The 17,352-nt window shown below is 44.6% G+C and overlaps 1 protein-coding gene across 1 annotated transcript in view; it reads left to right on the top strand.

Moving 5' to 3' along the window:
- The window catches only part of LRRC1 (leucine rich repeat containing 1), a 149,014-nt gene that overhangs the window by 72,185 nt on the left and 59,477 nt on the right, over positions 1–17,352 (top strand). The window lies entirely within an intron of this gene.

Below are 17,352 nucleotides of genomic sequence, written 5' to 3'. Positions count from 1 at the left end.
AGAAATGCTCAGTAGTTTCATGTACCGTGAGGTACAGTCAGTTCTGTGTTTACGTAATAGATGTTCTGTTTGTGAAGGTGCTTGCTTGGTAAAAGTACCATTACCCATTAAGAGGTGATATCTCGAAGTATTTAACTTTGTTGTTCAACCTTTGTTTGACTGTATTTCAAATTGTTAAAAAAAATAGGACCCCTTCCATGTAGTGGGCCAGTGAGTGGCAAGTCATGATGAACAAGTAAGTGGCTTGAAGCAAGTTAGAAATGGAAGGGCCCAGTGCCAGTAACTTGACCTGCGCTCAAACAAAAGGCGGCCCAGTGTGAGGGAACCTGAGGGGTAGGAGAAGGGCCTACGTGGTGCAGATTTTCTGCAGGCACCTGGGGGAACTTACAGGGTCACAGGTGCCCCTCACTTCCTTGTTTAATGTAGATAGGACAGTCAACTCTGTGGTCTGTTGAACTCGTTTCCAGCTGGGACTGGGACACGGCATGGCTGGTGCCTGGGCCATTCCGAGACCTAAGTTAAGACAAATGCCATAGAAATGTGCTTTATCACAGTCTTCGGGAGCACTCCCTGCTCCACCCATCCTTCCCTGCTTCCTTACATTTTAGATCCAGGCTCTGTTCAGGGACTCTGTATGTTGACAGTCAGAAGAAGCACAACTGCTCTTCTACTTCAAGCCTTTAGCTTTTATTGCAGATTCATCAGCCTTCAAGGTTGACAGGCTGGAGCATGGCAGAGCCATCTTTTCCCTGTTGGTAACCTGCATTTTCTGAGCAGGTGCTTTGGTCCCTTGGAGCCTTTTCCTACTGCCAGTCAAATTTATTCTTGTCTTCAAAATCCCCCATTGCTGTTCCAACAACTGTTCTGACCATCCTTAGGGTTCCAAATGGGAAGGGATAAACTCAAAGAAGTGTTCTAAATTAAGGCAGTCTAATTTCATTAGGAAATGTCCAACAAAGTGCTAGTGAGGTCTGGGCTAGAATATGCATTTCCCTGAGATAAAGGACCTAGAGGCAGGAAAGTTATTTTATTTATTTATTTTTAAGATTTTAAAAAATTGAATCACTGTGAGACAGAACCTCACAAAGCTGTTCATTATTAGATTTCAGTCATATAGTGTTCCAACACCCATCCCTTCACCAGTGCACATTTCCCAGCACCAGTGCAGTGTCCCCAGATTCCCTCCCATCACCCCCATCTCTCCCTTTCCATCTCCATCTCTCTCTCCCTCTCCTTCTCCTTCTCCCCTTTTGGGTATTGTGGTTTGCAATACAGATACTGAAACTGTCTGGTATATCCCTTTATCTGTTTTTAACACTCAGAGGAATGAATATGTTTTAGAATGTGTTTTATTCATTTCTGAAATACTTCACAAGCATCAGGTATTTGAGTTCTGTGCTAAGAACTAGATAGAGGTAAGAGATGGCAGGGCAGTGGCCGGGGTGTCGGACACAAGGGTGAGAGACCCACTCCATCTGTGATGACAGGATTGGACGAACTTGCCTGAGCATGTGCTGGAATGAGCACTGGCAGGAGACCTTCATCATTCCTAAGGGAGCGAGGAGTTTGAGCAGGGAAAGATGACACTTAACTCTAGTTCCCAGGAATGAGTAACAGGCAGAGTGAGAGAAGCAGGAGGAGGACATCTCTGGGCTGATGCAGTAGTAGAAGGGCATGACTGAGTGCTTGAAATGGCTCAGTGGATGCGGGAAATGCAGGATGCTACGGGAGCCCCTGGCAAGAGATAAAGCCAGAGAGGTAGATGGTAGCAAGGTGACGAAGGACTTACATACTTCACTATGGAGCATTTTCTTGAAAACACCTTGGGGAGCTGCAGAAGCAGGAGAGTTCCTAGCTGGAGCCTGGCCCGCATGTCTGTGGTGCTGGTAGGGAGCAGGGAGTTAATTACGGTGGTGAATGGAGGGCAAGTCTCTGTGTTGAGTGGAATGGATCTGTATGAGAAATGTAGGAGTAGGAGAAAAGATGCCAGGCAGGCCTGGGGGTGGCAGCGGATAACCTGCTGGATGGGGGGTGGAGAGGGCCCTGGTTGCGTCTGGACCAAATTTCCACTTTAAATCAGAGGAGATGGGAGGCACTAAGATAGGATCAGACCTGGGAGGGCGATAGGAGTTTCTCTGTGGGGGAGAAGCTGTTGTGTTATCCACAGAGAAGACATTCTGTCGGAGGCTGCAGATGAGTATATGACTGAGGAGAGAAATTTGAACAGGAAATGAAGGTTTGGGACCACTGAAACTACAGGCACGATAGGTCACATAACCCCTGAAAGGACATGGGATGGTGCAAGGGCAGAAGAGGCTGCAGAGTACCCCTGCTGCAGGGAGAGCAGAGGAAGAAGGCTGCTTGTAAGAGTCTCACTCTGCATGAGGTCTTAACCCGCAGTGCAGGAAGTAGAGTGGCAGGGCAGTGTGATGAAACGCACAGAGATGACTGACCCCAGGGGCTGGAGAGATGAAGGTGGCACCGGTGAAGAAGCACAAAGGTGAATGGCCCAGTCTGAAAACAGAGCAACAAATGAAACAACAACAGGAGGGCTAGAGCAATCGTACAGTGGGTGGAGCACTGCCTTGTATGTGCCCTACCTGCAGTGATCCCTGAGTGCAGTCAGGAGTAAGGCCTGAGCACAGCTGGGTGTGGCCCCCACGCTACAAAACAAAACAAACAAACAAACAAAGGCTCAGCCTGGGAGAGTCACCATGGAAGGACTGGTGGATAGAGACTTGAGAAAAAGCCTGGCAAGGACCAGATGGAAACAGGAAAACCAGCCACGGTGCAGACGGAAGCACGTCCAGAAAGACTGCAGTGTAAAATGGGGCAGAAAGTGAGTAAATAAAGGTGAATGGAAAAGTTTTCATTTTGGAAGTTCATCTTTGGCAGTAAATGCAGTATCAAAAGTGGTTTATGGCACCCTCTGCTTGCTGTTTTATGCTTTTACCTTGACTGTCTTTGAGAAGTTACAGGATGGCAGTGGCTGGAAAATACTTGTAATCGCCGTTTTCTGGAGGAAACACAGGCCATCACTATTTCCTGCTGGGTCGGCCAGTTCTAAAGGACATGGGTGATTATGAGGGTGGTGTGTATCTTGGACAGCTAATCGTGATCTGATTAATGACAGGGTCCCATTACTCTCTGGTCATGGTATGTGCAAGTTTGCTCAGTGTCTAGAGTGGGAGTGAGCTGTCCAGGCATTGCTGCTGTTACAGCTGTGCAGACCCAGGAAGCAAAGGTGACGGTAACACAAAAATCTCTCTGAGCTATGTCTGGGACCAGAGTAAATATTTTAGATGCTTAATTCTGGAATAAGTGTTGAAGACAACTGACAGATAATGTTTGCAAGATCCTTTAGAATTGCATTTACCCCATTATGTTAGAAAGTCTATTTCGCCTTGGGATTAAGAAGTTACACTAGTCATAAATGGTCACTGCGGAAAATTGGTGGGGGCTGGGAAGAAGTCATAGCCTTCTTGTTTCTAACCTCCCTGCCTGGTGAAGTTAGCCATGCAGGGGCCGCCCTAGAAGGGGCTCCGTGTTTATACCTTTCTGCCTCACTGACTATGAGAACAGCTGGCAGACACTGCCCCTTACTCACCTTTGCCTCCTCACCTTCTGCCACCTAATCCGCCCTATGCAGTCAAGCTGTGAGTCACATAATGGGATCAATGAGCCAATAAATGACTAGGGGAGGGGAACTCATAGGCTTGGCTTTGGGACTTTGCTTCCATTCCTTCCCTTGTAATTTCAGAGAGAAACAGCATACAAGAGAACTGAGTGAGAAATGAATCAATTTTTTGATTCGCAAATACCCATATTAAATAGATGTTGCTGTACTGCGACAAAATCCTGGGTCTGCAGCTCCGATACTTGGCCTAGAGACACATTGTGTGGATAAAGTTAATCTGCTTAGAAACTGAAAGTTGAGTAACAGAGAAAAGATTAGACATGTCAGGCTTAGCACTGCCACAGAAGTGTGATGTTTACAATGTGTTTTGAGTCCTTACATAAAAAGTACATTGGACCTTCTAACTTGCATTGCACTTTCTGTGCATGTCTGTACACAGTATGTTGTCACCGCTGTGGCAGAAGGAGAGATGACAAGCTACAGCAGAGGTTCCCAAGCTTATTTGGCTTACCACCCCCTTTTCTGAAAAACAAAACAAAACAAGTCACTAAGCATGTACCTGCAAATTTACTGTAAGTGAATAGTGCATCTGAGGTTACTTTAGCCTCTCCTAGATAGTTTCAGGGCATCCCTCACCCACTGAGGAGGGGCTGTGGGGGATTCACCCACTTTGGGAAACACTTAGTTATAGTTACCCTCAGAGCGGCTCAGACCATATGAGAAAAACTATAGTGGTAGGTGCAAAAAAGGAAGTGGGGAAAGATGACTAAGGTCAGCAAATCAACATGTTCTACCAATCATCAATCATAGGATAAATGGGTTTTCAGAACTGATACAAGCAGGCGTCTTTGCACCTGGGAATTTAGACTTTAAAATATGGTCTTTCTTCTCCTGAAGTAGAGTTACTCCACTGTGGACTGTGGGATCTTTTACACAAGAGTCTGAAAAAAAAGGAAAAAAAGATCTTTCCCCACCTTACCCACTGTGTAATCAGATTTCAGAGCAGGATCCTATATTGTGTTTCATCTTCAGGAAAACTAATTTAAGTTTGGATTATTATTATATAATAATCTAACAGAGAGCTGAAGAACTTCTACAGTGAGTGTGGGGTTTGCCTGCATTTAGCCACCCAGGTTAAATTCCCAACACCACAGTCCAGGAGTAGTGACTCCTGAGCAGAGAGCCAGGAGTAAGCCTGGGAACTGCCGGTTGTCACTTCTTACCTCCAAAAAACACCCCACAGAAACTAAATGCTTCCTAATGGAGTCAAGCTAACTAATATTAGGCATGAGCTTTTGTCACCTTTGTTTATGGAACAGTTACTAAAGTTCAGAATATGTTTCTTCCTAGTTTTAAAATGTAAAGATCCATTATGATAACCCACATTATATCTCAAAAAAAAAGTGCAAAAGGAAACAGGCTCATTACCTTCTCTCTTACTTTTCTTGACCTAAACTTGAGTTGGTGGGGGAGGAGACTGTGAGGCCAGAGGAATAGGCTCTGCATTTCAGACCAGTCACTCCACATGTATTAAGGACCACAAGACAGTGTCACTTCTTAGTAGAACCCCTGGATATTATATATTCAGTGGAAGTTACTAATTACCATGCCCACTTCCAGATTCTCCCTGGCCCTGCCCTAACTTGCTATTATTTATCACCTGCGGCATGAAATTTAGCTGAAACGTAATGTTTGATTCTCAGTCCTGAATTTCCTATAATTTTCCCTAATGCCAAAGATAGCACTAGTTTTGCATTTTTTTCTCAAAACAGTGAATTATGAGTAATGGTCATTATAATTCTAAGAACTTAGGGACATTCCTCCATTGGCAGCATCAGAAAACTATATCTGCATGCCTCATATGATGAATTCTTTGACGTTCTGATGCTTCATTTCAAGAAGTTTAAGGCATTATTTCATACCCTCTTATGAAATCATTGACAAACTGTGATTTTTCAGCTCCTACAGCATTTCTTTAAATATTGCAACTATGTTTTTGAACTTCTTAAAGAATATCTTTGTTTTGCTTTCTAGTTTAACACCTTTCTTTGTAGGAAGTACTGTAGACTAAATGGACATTTCATTAGCGTTCTTCCACTGACCCACAGACTGATGCGGTCAGTCTGCAGGCATAGAGAGGTGGGAGAGCATTGCTTTATGTTACAGGTGAGGGATCCTCAACATGGATGTCACATCATCCACTGAATTCTAAGTGCAGATGCTGGGATTTATTTTTCCTCTAGGTTTTATTTTAAAATGGAAAAGAACAGAGCTGATTTAAAAACATTTATTGAAGAACAGGAGGTGGCATTTAAGTAGTTCCACTTGCTGCTTACCAGCTCCTTCTGCCACTCCTTCCCATCTTCAACTCAACAACAAAGCAGCTTTCCCTTGTTACACAGCTGTTTCACCTTCCAGCTGAGGCAGTCTAACAAAACCAGCGGGGCAGCCCTTCCTTAACTGTTGCCTTTGCTTCAGTCAAGAAGCTGAAATAGCCTTACTGTGTAGGCAGATGGTGGGTGGAGCCAGATACCACTCGAGGATGGCCAGCAGCAGGCCGTCAACAGTGGTCTCATTTGGTGCCTGTTAGGTTAGAAGGGGGTTTCTGAACAAAATACTGCCCACTTGCCATCCTGACTGCTTCACTGCATTCGCAGGGGATGGTGGGCTCGGGTGTTTCGGCTCTACAGTCAGAACTGAGGCAAACCTATGAAACGTCTCATGGATTTGAGCCAGCCTAAAGGTCCTCTTGTCTGCATGTCACTGAGGAGGGCTGGCTTGCAACACAGAGCCCTTCTCTGGTGCCTGAAAACCTGATGACCCAGAACCCTAGGAGTGGGGTCAGCTCTTCCATCAAGTGCTTGGGACAGTTCTCCTGTCCTCAACTTTGGGGCTACTCTGATCTTACTAGACCTGAAGTAGTATGCTGGGAAAAACTGCCAAGAGCTGTGGCGAACCAACCAGATGGCTTGTCACTGCGCCCTCTATCCTCTCATCTCTTCAGTGGACCGATTTCTAAGAGAATTTTCCTAGGTGTTTGAACAATCTGTTCCCTAGCATTAGGACTGTGCCTGCAGTAGAGTCCATCAGGGGACAAGCCCTGCGCGTGGTTGGGAATATGGGAGGCCAACATGGAGTTTAGCGGGATATATACCCCAGCTGTCAAGAAACACAAATTCTGATGGGAATGAAACATCCCTTGATGTTTCATGGTGCCAGGGATAGAATCTAGGGCGGGCTTAATGCATCAAAGATCATGTAGTCTAACACTGAGCATCCTTGGTACATTTCCCAAGGCAACATGAAGCCAGGCCCTTTACTCTTCACCTAAACCGTGGGTCTCACCTAGCTGCAGGGGTGAACTTGACGTCAGAGGAGTTTAAGATTCTTGGGGTCTAGGGAAGATGAGAGACTTTATTTTTGTATCAAAAGATTGCAAATGTCATTACCCTAAGAGAATTTTGATATTAATACCAGTTGTGATGTTTTTGTTGTGTGCATATTATTGAGAAGCATTTAAATGAACTAATTTTGATTCAGTGTTATAATAGTTGATGGATGTGAATACTTTTCTCTTTTGGGTTTTAGTTTTGGATGTTTAGTTATAGCTTTACCATCAGTCAGAGTCATGTATTGTGGGAGGTGGGTCATTAAAAAGAATGCCAAACTGTTCGCATTGTTTTATAAGAAGTTCAGTGCTTTCTATTTTTTTTTTTTTGGTTGTTTGGTATTTTACTCGGTGCCAGATTTTTGTGTATGTATGTGAATTTTAATTAGGATCTTTTACCGAAAGACGTGTTTTGTGTTTTGTTTTTTCTTAAGATATGTTTGTGTTTTAACCAACTCTGCTGGGGAGGAGGAAAAACTGAGATGTTAAAGGTTATATTGGTAATTGTGGCTGGAGTTAGGTGAAAGCCTCCCAGACTAGGAAAGTTTTGTGCTTAGCACAAGTACCCAAAGTAGAACATGGACAAAGGTTTCTCTGTCCACCCTTTTGAGCTGGCCCAGCTCACTCCCTTCACAAGCCCTGGGAAGGCTGTTGGGGCTTTCTTATGTCCTTGTCTACGAGGCTGGCTGACTCCTGGGTGGGTCTGTGGGCACTGGAATAATATGATAAATGAGATGAAGCCTTTGCAGAAACCCTCCGTTTAGCATCCTCTCTTTCCCTGCACCCCCTGGGGGAACAGCTGTGGCAGCAAATGCAGTCTTGGATCGTGCATTCATATTTAGTCTTGTTTGACAATCCCAGATATTTTTAAGCAGGGTTGAGTCAGGCAGCCTGCAGCGCAATCCTCAGACTGTCTTCCTCAGCCAGCCTGCTTGGCACACAAGGACCTTGTTTTACCCAAGTAGTAAATAATTCTAAATGAAGCAACACGAAGTACCAAGTGTGCCCAGAGTCACAACATTCAGCATTTTACTACAACCTGTCAGCGTCTCTTTCTCCAAGCACGCGTGCTTTCTTCCCTGTGCATCATGGAATTCCCTGGGGTGGTTGAATCCTGCCTTTGGCCAGGCCTTGATTCATGGTTTTCATACATGAATCGGCTCCTACACTCCATGCCTACGTGACCACCCTGCCCTCTCCTTGCACCACTGGCTGGTAGATACAGTGTTTTTTGTTTGTTTATTGTTTGTTTGGTTTTTTTGCTGAGACTATTTTTTACTGTGGTCTCTTTTATTTCCTGTCTGAGACCGTAGGATCTTTGTCATTTGCTGGTAGGGTAACATTGGTTTGTCCTTTCTGCCTTGCCACAGGGAGCTTAGGTTTATTGGGTTACTCCCATCACAGTGCTCCCACTCCTGTGTTTATTTGTAACCTCTTTCTCTGTGCTCTATTTCCCCAATCGGTCAATCACCTTTATCTCCTAATCAAACTCTGTTAGCTTGTAAATATTGTTTTTCTCTTCTCCTTAATCCAGTAATTTAGTTAACATCTTAACTCTACTTCTTAACATTAGTTGTTTTGTATGGACACAGTAAGAGATACATTAGGCTTGGAGGGTGGCTCTCTTGGGTACATCTCGCTATAGACTCAGACTATATATATAGTGCTCAGGTCAGATTAGTCTTTCCTAACCCTAGCAGGGTCCTAATTTAGATGTTACTTTTTGGATCATGACAGAATTTGTCCATGACCATGCTCTTAACTTACAGATAACTATTACGGTGCTTTGGCCAGGCCCATTTCAATGCCAATGTAGCTCACGCTTGCCCTAGGTCCATCCAGTCCCTCGTCAGAACCCTGCTTTTGGGGTGCTAGGAAGTAAGGGCAACGGAGCTTAAGTTGAGAGAACAGATGTCCCGGAGTAAATATTATCTGGAGTCAATTAACTTCCAAGTTATAGCCTTGTCTTTTTAACTGTCTTTCTGTGTCCATACAAAAAGTAATTGCTCTGAAGTAACTAACCATGCAAAGGACTTGAGAAAAAAAGAAAGCAGTTACAAACAAACACAGAGCAGTGGGAGCACTATGATGGGAGTAACCCAGTAAACCTAAGATCCCTGTAGCAAGGCAGAAAGGACAAACAAATGTTATCCTACAATTTGCCTCTGCTGTGAATTGGCAGATCTCATCCCAAAAGACTGCTGTCAGTGTTTAGACTTTCTTGTCCTCTTGCCACCTTCTCTTCCTTCCTTGGAGCCAAGATTCTCCCAGCTTCAAACTCCAAATCCCCCCTCATGCTGAACATATTCACTTTGCCTTTGGCCACCCGAGCGTAGGTGGGAGTCAGCTTCTGCAGGTTCTTCCGGTCCACTCACTTCTCGGTGCCTCTGCACACAATACAGATTTTCAAACTCCTCCCTCCTACCAAAGTGAATTTTCCTTTTTTCCTATTTTTTTAAAATTGATTTTGTTTTGCAGTTTTTTGGGGGTGGCACACCTGGCAGTGCTCAAGGCTTACTCCTGGCAGAGTTCAAGGAACCATCCAGGAACAGACCAGGTGGGCCACGTGCCAGGCAAGCACCTTAACTGCTGCACTATTGCAGGACCCTCCCCCCCGCCACGCTCCCTTGTGTTTCTCTTCAAGCTACAAACCCCCTTCTCTATTGTTGGTGGTTTGAAAGGCATACCTGCCTTACTTGTCTGAGAAACCTGCAGTGGGATATATTTCTGTGACTGAAACTCTGACACAGGCTTATAACCTTTTTATTTTGATTAAGAAAAATGGTTACCATTTAATAAAAGACAGAGATTTCAGCACTCCTACTCCAACCATACCCCTTCCCAGTTACGACAAATGGCAGTCAAAATAGACAGACAAGCCTCTGTCCTAATAGCAGTCAGTCCCTTTCAACAAACAAATGTGGCTGCATGTTCAGAAAACTGCATCAGCTCTTCACTTCTCTTGCCAACAGTGAAGGGTGTCTCTGACTCCCGCTCGGCAGCTACAGCCTCACACGGCCCTCCTCTATACCCTCTGCCTCCTGTTTATCCATTGGTTCCTCAGCCTCTGAGGTTTGGCTACCCCTCAAACTACCGGCTTTGTGTCATCTCAGAGACAAAAGTGAATTCCAAGTAGGCTTGGGCTCCCTTCCTGCCGGGTCGCCTCCGTGAAGCTCTCGCTGAGCTCCTCAGCTCTGCACCCACACCTCTTCCCTCTGCCTACTCCCATAGTAGGAGCTTCGCTTGCTTCCTCCGGCTTCCCTTCGACCTCCTTGGTGGCCAGGGGTGGCTCGGGGTCTCGGGCCCGTGAGTTTTCCCTCCCTGTCTGTCCATGTGTATCTCCTCGGTTACCGGGTACGCTCCATCACATGCAGAGCTCGTCCTGTCTGACTCTCCAGCCGCCCTGTCACAGTCTTCCTGAGCTGAGAGGCAGACGGAAGCGCGGAGCCCTGCTCGCACACGCCAGCACAGTGGCCTTGGCCAGCACAGGTCAGGGTGCACAGGCCTCCTGAGAGTAGCATTAGCATTTGAAGAGCCAAGTGTGAACAAGAATATTCATTAGGGATCTGAGAGAGAGCAAGCATTAGGGTGCTGGCCTTGCACGTAGCTGGCCCAGGTTCAATTCTCTGCACCACAGGACCCCCCCTGAACACCACTGGTGTGTTTCTGAAAGCCCCCACCACTTCCCTGTGACTTGGCCATCTCCGGCCCCACAGCAGCCAAGCAGCACTGTCGCCTCAGGCCCTTGCATTGAACTGCTGGCCTGCTTGGCTGGAATTCCCAGGGGGCCCCAGGCCTCTTGAGCACCCCTTGTCTTGCTTGGTGAATGAGTCAGAGCATGCAAAAACCTCACTCACGAGGAAACAGAACAATTGAAGTTTACAGCTCTGTTATGTAGGGATACTGGCCCTGGGATATGTCTTCTGATTCCAGGCCCAGTGTGGTATGTCATTATTGCTCACTATCTCAGTAAAGGAAGGCAATGGGAACAAGAGATATGATCCCTGAGCTAAGTGAGACTCATCTCTAGGGGACAAAAGGTTGGCAGAAGGTTTCATACATACCTTTGAGCAAGTGCTCCCCAGGAGGGCGAAATATTGGGCAGCTGGCAACCTAGAGATCTCATTGAAAATTTATGACTTCTTTTATTGTTTTTTTGTCAGTTATGCTTACTGCAGTTTTTTTCTTTTGTGGGATCTGTGTTAAGCAGGAGATAATTATGGAGCTGGAGTGATAGCACAGCGGGTAGGGTGTTTGCCTTGCATGCAGCTGACCTGGGTTCGATTCCCAGTATCCCATATGGTCCCCTGAGCACCGCCAGGAGTAATTTCTGAGTGCAGAGACAGGAGTATTGCTAGGTGTGACCCCCCCAAAAAAAGTGAGAGATACTTATGAAACCCTTAAATATTCGGAACTTAACTAAGTATTTTATTCAATTTCAAAACGAAGTCATAATCAATTGGGAAAGATGAACCGTGCCATGGAATTAAGTTAAATGTCACCCAGAGAGCAGAGAGATTAGTGCTGGTATCAAGGCACTTCCCTGGTCTGCAGCCAACCCTGGCTCAGTCTTCATTACCATGAAGAAGACCCCTGAGCACTCCCAAACTGACCCCAAGCATAGAGCTTGGTATCCTCTGAATTCCACCAGGGGTGACTCCCACATACATACCATAAATCTCTTCTTTGTTATTTTTATTCTGTCTCTCTGAAAATAGAATTATTTAATTTAACCAGAGAGTAAAGAACCAGCTCATACAGACGGGCGCTCCTTCTGCATGGCTGGGGACTGAGAGAAGTGGCTCAGGTGGGCCTCTCAGCAGCAGTGACAAGGGCTGTGAAGTTTCTCCTGACCCCACTCCTTTCTTCTGCTTTAAAGTAGCAAGCGAACAAACAACAACGGGGGCAAACTTGGCAGTTCTCAGGGCTCAGAGCACCATGTAGTGGTGTGGAGGTTTGGACCTGGGCTCCCTGCCAGCAGAGCATGTACCAGCCCGTGGAGTCATCTCTCCCGCCTGGCCTCATTCATTCTTTTACAAGACAAAGTGACACGGGTTGGAAATAGAGCAGGTGTGGAGGGAGTCCAGGGCCAAGTCCTCACCTCCTTGCCTGGAGGCCGTGTAAGCTCTTGAGCTCAGGACTGTTTTCCTGATACTCAGAAAGCTCAGTAAGGCTCAGGTGCCGTGGTGGTTTGTCTAGCCTACGTAAGTGAGACGAAGGTGCAGTGGGTGAAGGTTTCTGAGTGCAGTGAGGCTGTTCTTTGGGCCACACCCAGTTGTGCTGAGAGCTTACTCCTGGCTCTGTGCTCAAGATCACTCCTGGCAGTGTGATGAAAGTGCCCAGTTGGCTATATGCAAGGCAAGTGCCTTACCCAGACCCAGAATCATTTGGTTTGGTTTGGTTTTGAGGCCATTACTGGCAATGTTTAGGGCTTCCTCTTGACTCTTTGCTTAGGAATCACTCTTGGCAGTACTGATTCTGTGAATCATATATGGAACCAGAGAACAGACTGGGGTCAGCTACGCGCAAGTCAAGTGCTTAAACTGCTGTCTTACTTTGACCCCAAGATTTAATATTTTTATAAAGTACAACTATGTCTAATTATTTGATTTTCAGTGGAAAATAATGATCCTCTTCACTTATCCCTAACCAGTATTTGGGTTTTGGAACGGATGTGGGGCCATACTTGTGCTCAAGGAATACTTCTGGTGTGCGGAGACCCTCTACAGGGCATTGAGCTGGGCCTCCTGTTGGGAAAGCACGCGCTCAGCCCGCTGAGCTATCTTGTCTGTTCCCGCCTCCCTCCATTAATGAAAAGTTTAAATAGGTGAGCCACAAACCTTTTTTTATGTCCCTTTATTCATACCCTTAAATTGGAATCAGGATTTGCCTCCTTTTTAGAAAAAGAAACTCCTTGTCTAGCAAATTCATTTTTAAAATGCTCCACATGGCACTTGGTATAGGCTTACAAGATAACTTTGTAACCTCTCCAGATACTCTCAGATGGAATCCTGAAGTTTAAGACAAATTATACTGTCAATCACAATTTACCTAGGATGCCCCATTGCTTCCAAAAGTCACATTCATGCTTGCGCATCTGTTGGAGTGACCATGGCATGAAAGAGAATCTTCCTTTGTCTAGTGTTCTCCCTTCTCTGAACTTCTGCAGATGCCCAGGTATGATATGCTGGCATTATTTAAAAATAATCTGCCTGTGATGTGTTTCATAGATAAGAAAATTAGGGTACGGGTAGACTTAATTGTTTGCCTAGGGACACAAACCTTGTAGACTTGGAAAAGAACTCCATATCATTCTTATGACTGTCTAATATGATGGCGAATGAATCAGATAGGTGAAGAAACTAAGAAAGAGTTTTATCTCAGTTTGACCCCTGGCTCCATGGAGTCATCGAGATAATTGAGGCCAGACACAGACACTGAGAGGTCATCGTGTTTGGTCCATTATCTACTTTCGGCACACATCTCCCATCCCAACTGATTCCTCAGCCATCATTTTCTTAGTGATCCCTTCTCTATTCCATCTGCCTTCTCCCCTCTGCTCATGAAGCAGTCTTCCAGCTAGTGGGGCAATCCTCTCTGACCCTTGTATCTACTGTCTTTGGGTGTCAGCCTCATGTGATGTTATTTTATACTCCACAAATGAGTGCAGTCCCTCTATGTCTGTCCCTCTCTTTCTGACTCATTTCACTTAGCATGATACTCTTCATGTCTGTCCATGGAGATAAGCAGATTTCATGATGTCATCTCTCCTAACAGCTGCATAGTATTCCATTGTGTAGATGTACCAAAGTTTCTTTAACCAGTCATCTGTTGTATACTGGGGATATTGGTGGTGGGGAATGTGCACTGGTGGAGGGATGGGTGTTTAATTATTGTGTGATTGTAACCCAAACATGAAAGCTTGTAACTATCTCTCAGTGATTCAATAAAATAAAAATATAATAATAAAAAAATAAAAAAGATAATTGCAGCCAGGGGCCAGAGCAGTAGTACAGCGAGTAGGGCATTTGCCTTGCATGTGGCCAACCTGGGTTCGATCCCCGGCATCCCATATGGTCCCCTAAGCACCACCAGGAGTAGTTCCTGAGTGCAAAGCCAGGAGTAACCCCTGAGCATCGCTCGATGTGACCCAAAAAGAAAAAAAATGCGTCTAGGACTAACTTGATAGTGATAAGTGGAATGGGGGAGAGGGAAAGAGAGAGGGAGAAAGAGAGGGAGAGGGAGCAGGCACCTGTGAGAAGGATTGGGAATTGAATATGAGTGGTTAGAGAGGAGGTTCGAAAGAATTCAAAGTAGAATCTGTAATGGTACAAAGTCAGCCCAGCCTCATTGGGAAAGAGCATACCTACCCATTTGTGCATGTGTGAATGTATGTATGCATATACATGCCATGTTAATTTTATGACCATGCACACATGTAAAATTTTACTATTTCTTGAAAGAGAACTGGGACTAAGCACTTTTTTCACTGGTACAGTGGAAGTAATTTTTAGCCAGTGGAGGTGTTTCATGACTCAACAGAAGGAAGGACTTGTCCTGAGTGAAACCTGGAAGTGTCAGTTTCTCATTTATGTACTGCTCAGAACCCATTGACTCTGTGCTTAATGCTCTGCCAACTTAGGGAATGCAGCAAACAGTGCTAATGTGGTCTTTCTTCCCAGTGAGCTCAGCATTCTCAAGGGTGATCTCCTTCAACAAGCCATTATTGAATCCCAAGCCTGACAGGTCTTACAAGGATCTTACAAAGGTGAACCTGAGAATGGAGGAAGCAAATCTAAACTTGGGCCCCAGAAGGAGACCCCAAGGAGATGGCATTTTGCTTGGTATTTGAGAATAAAAGGATGTTCCCTTCTGTGTGTGTGTGTGTGTGTGTGTGTGTGTGTGTGTATTGTAACTTTCCTAAGCCAAACCAGTCATCAGGACTTGCAGTCTTTATCCAAAAATCTTAATCTTTACATCCAAAGTCTTTTGTAACCATCAGTTTAGTCTGAGTAACTCTCTGTACACGAAACCTTTTAGTCAGCTCCTGCACTGAAACAGCGTGTTGCCTGGCAGTTGCTGTTGTTATCCTTGGACCCCTACATATCTCAGCAGTGTGGGCCAGAGCTTCCTACATCTGCTATTCCTGTGTTCCTTTGGTTTGTCCATCTTTCCAAGCATCAAAGATAGAGAAAGTAAGGGCTTCTGCCTAACTGACATATATGTCTTCTCTCTCTCTTGGTAGAACAGAAAGCCACTGTAATGTACTTTTTATTAAATCTTAATTCTGTCTTCTTCCTTGGCATGTGTGAGGTGACTGGACCTCAGTCTTATGAAAACAAACTCCTTCCCAGGCCCTGCAGTGGTGGGAGAAGAGGGACTGCCCAGGGCGCAGAGCTGGCCAGCCCCTTCCAGAATGAGGCCAGCGCCCTCACTGGGGTGCTGCTGGGTAAGAATGCGGCCCTGAGAGAATCGAGCTCTGTTCATTCCGTCTTGCCCATGGATGGTACAGGGGAGTGCCAGACTGGCACTCAGTGAAGCAGACCTCCAGCGGCTACAGCCTTCCTCTCTCTGAGCCTCAAGAGTACATCTTCCGTAATGGAAATGAAAATGATTTTTGGCAAGATTTAAAGTTGTAATGGGTGTATTTGTACTGCGGGGCCTACAAATGTTTGTGTGTTTTACAAACCTCTTCCAAACTCAACTCTGCATAACTTCTCGCTGAAAAGCTAGATATTCATTATACAGATTTGAAGCTGGGATCACAGTGTATGTTATTTACAATCTGCATGACCGTGCAAGGCAGAGAATATGAGTGAAGATAATGTAACCACATATTTGAATATTTTGAGCTTTTAAATTTGAGTAAAGTTTGATTCTGTTACTTGATTGTGGCTAAGCCAGGGCTTCCATTTTCCCTCCTTTCTTGTTTTCTTTCTCCCTGCCCCCCACCCCCACTTTAGAAACATTAATATACATGGGCTCAGCAGGCATTTGTCGAACTGATGAGAGAAAGAGCATAGAACCAGAAGAACCTTTTCTATTTTATCTTGTGTTTTCTTTTTTTTTTTTTCTTTTTGCTTTTTGGGTCACACCTGGCGATGCACAGGGGTTACTCCTGGCTCTGTACTCAGGAATTACTCCTGGCAGTGTTCAGGGAACCATATGGGATGCTGGGAATCGAACCCGGTTCGACCGCATGCAGGGCAAACACCCTACCCGCTGTGCTATCGATCTAGCCCTTATTTTAGCTTTTCTTAGTGTTAACATATCCAAATGTTCTTAAGATGGACTGTTATAAACTAACCTTTTATGGCTATAATAAAGAGCTATAAACTCAGGCTTTTGTACCAAGAGAAAGAGCATTTTAAAGTAACCATTTTGGTTATTCAAAGTCATAGTATTTAGTGGCCAATAAATGTGGGGAAAGCTCTTAATCCTCCTTAGTGACAAAAGAGATATACAACAAAGCATTGCCAGGCTACTTTGCCTATGACATTGACTTTTTAAAAGTACATATTAAAAATGAAGAGATGCAAACTCAGGGAGATTGCTCAAGTAGTTGATCACATTTCTAGCATGTGTGGGTCCCTGAATTTGATCCCCAACATTGTCTTCCCTGCCCCCACCCCAGCACTGTCTGGGTTTCCTGACATAAAAAAAAATTTGAAGAGAAACAAAGGAGACAGAGAGATGTTGAATTGAAAACCGTGCAGAGGCTGATGGATGTATAAATAGGTATAACTTACCCCCCTCTAGGGCAATTTAGCCATAGTTAATAAGTGCTAGAGAGATGTTAATACCTTTGACATAGTAATTACATTTCTGGGAACTTAGCCTAAAGAAATAATCAAAAGTGGACATCAATATAATTATAACATCAGGAACTTGGAAACAACCTAAATGTCCAGCAGCAGGGGATTGATTAAGTGAAGTATGAAAAAATACACAGTGGTCTATTTTGGTATAAGAATGGCACACTATTTGGAAAAATAATAGCAGGGAAAATTTTTGTGAAGTAATGTAAAGTTAAAAAAAACAGGCAGGAACCTACTATAGATTATATTTGAAATGGAGTTTATTCATATACTCATACATGCACACTCTGTGTGTATGCACATATGAGTGACAGCTAAGAAAAAGAAATACCAGAATCAAATGTTATCTCTGGTTGATGAAAGTGTTGGTGGTTTTTAGATTCTTCTTTGAATTTTGTTTTCCAAATAGTTATGTTTATAACTAGAAGAAAATGCGTAATTTAAAAAAGTATATTCTGAAATAGTTTGTACTAGTACAGCCACATGAAAATTTAAGAGAAAAAAGCCTA

Source organism: Sorex araneus, chromosome X, assembly GCF_027595985.1.
Source record: "Sorex araneus isolate mSorAra2 chromosome X, mSorAra2.pri, whole genome shotgun sequence".
NCBI lineage: Eukaryota > Metazoa > Chordata > Mammalia > Eulipotyphla > Soricidae > Sorex > Sorex araneus.
This window is presented reverse-complemented; position numbering and strand designations above follow the sequence as displayed.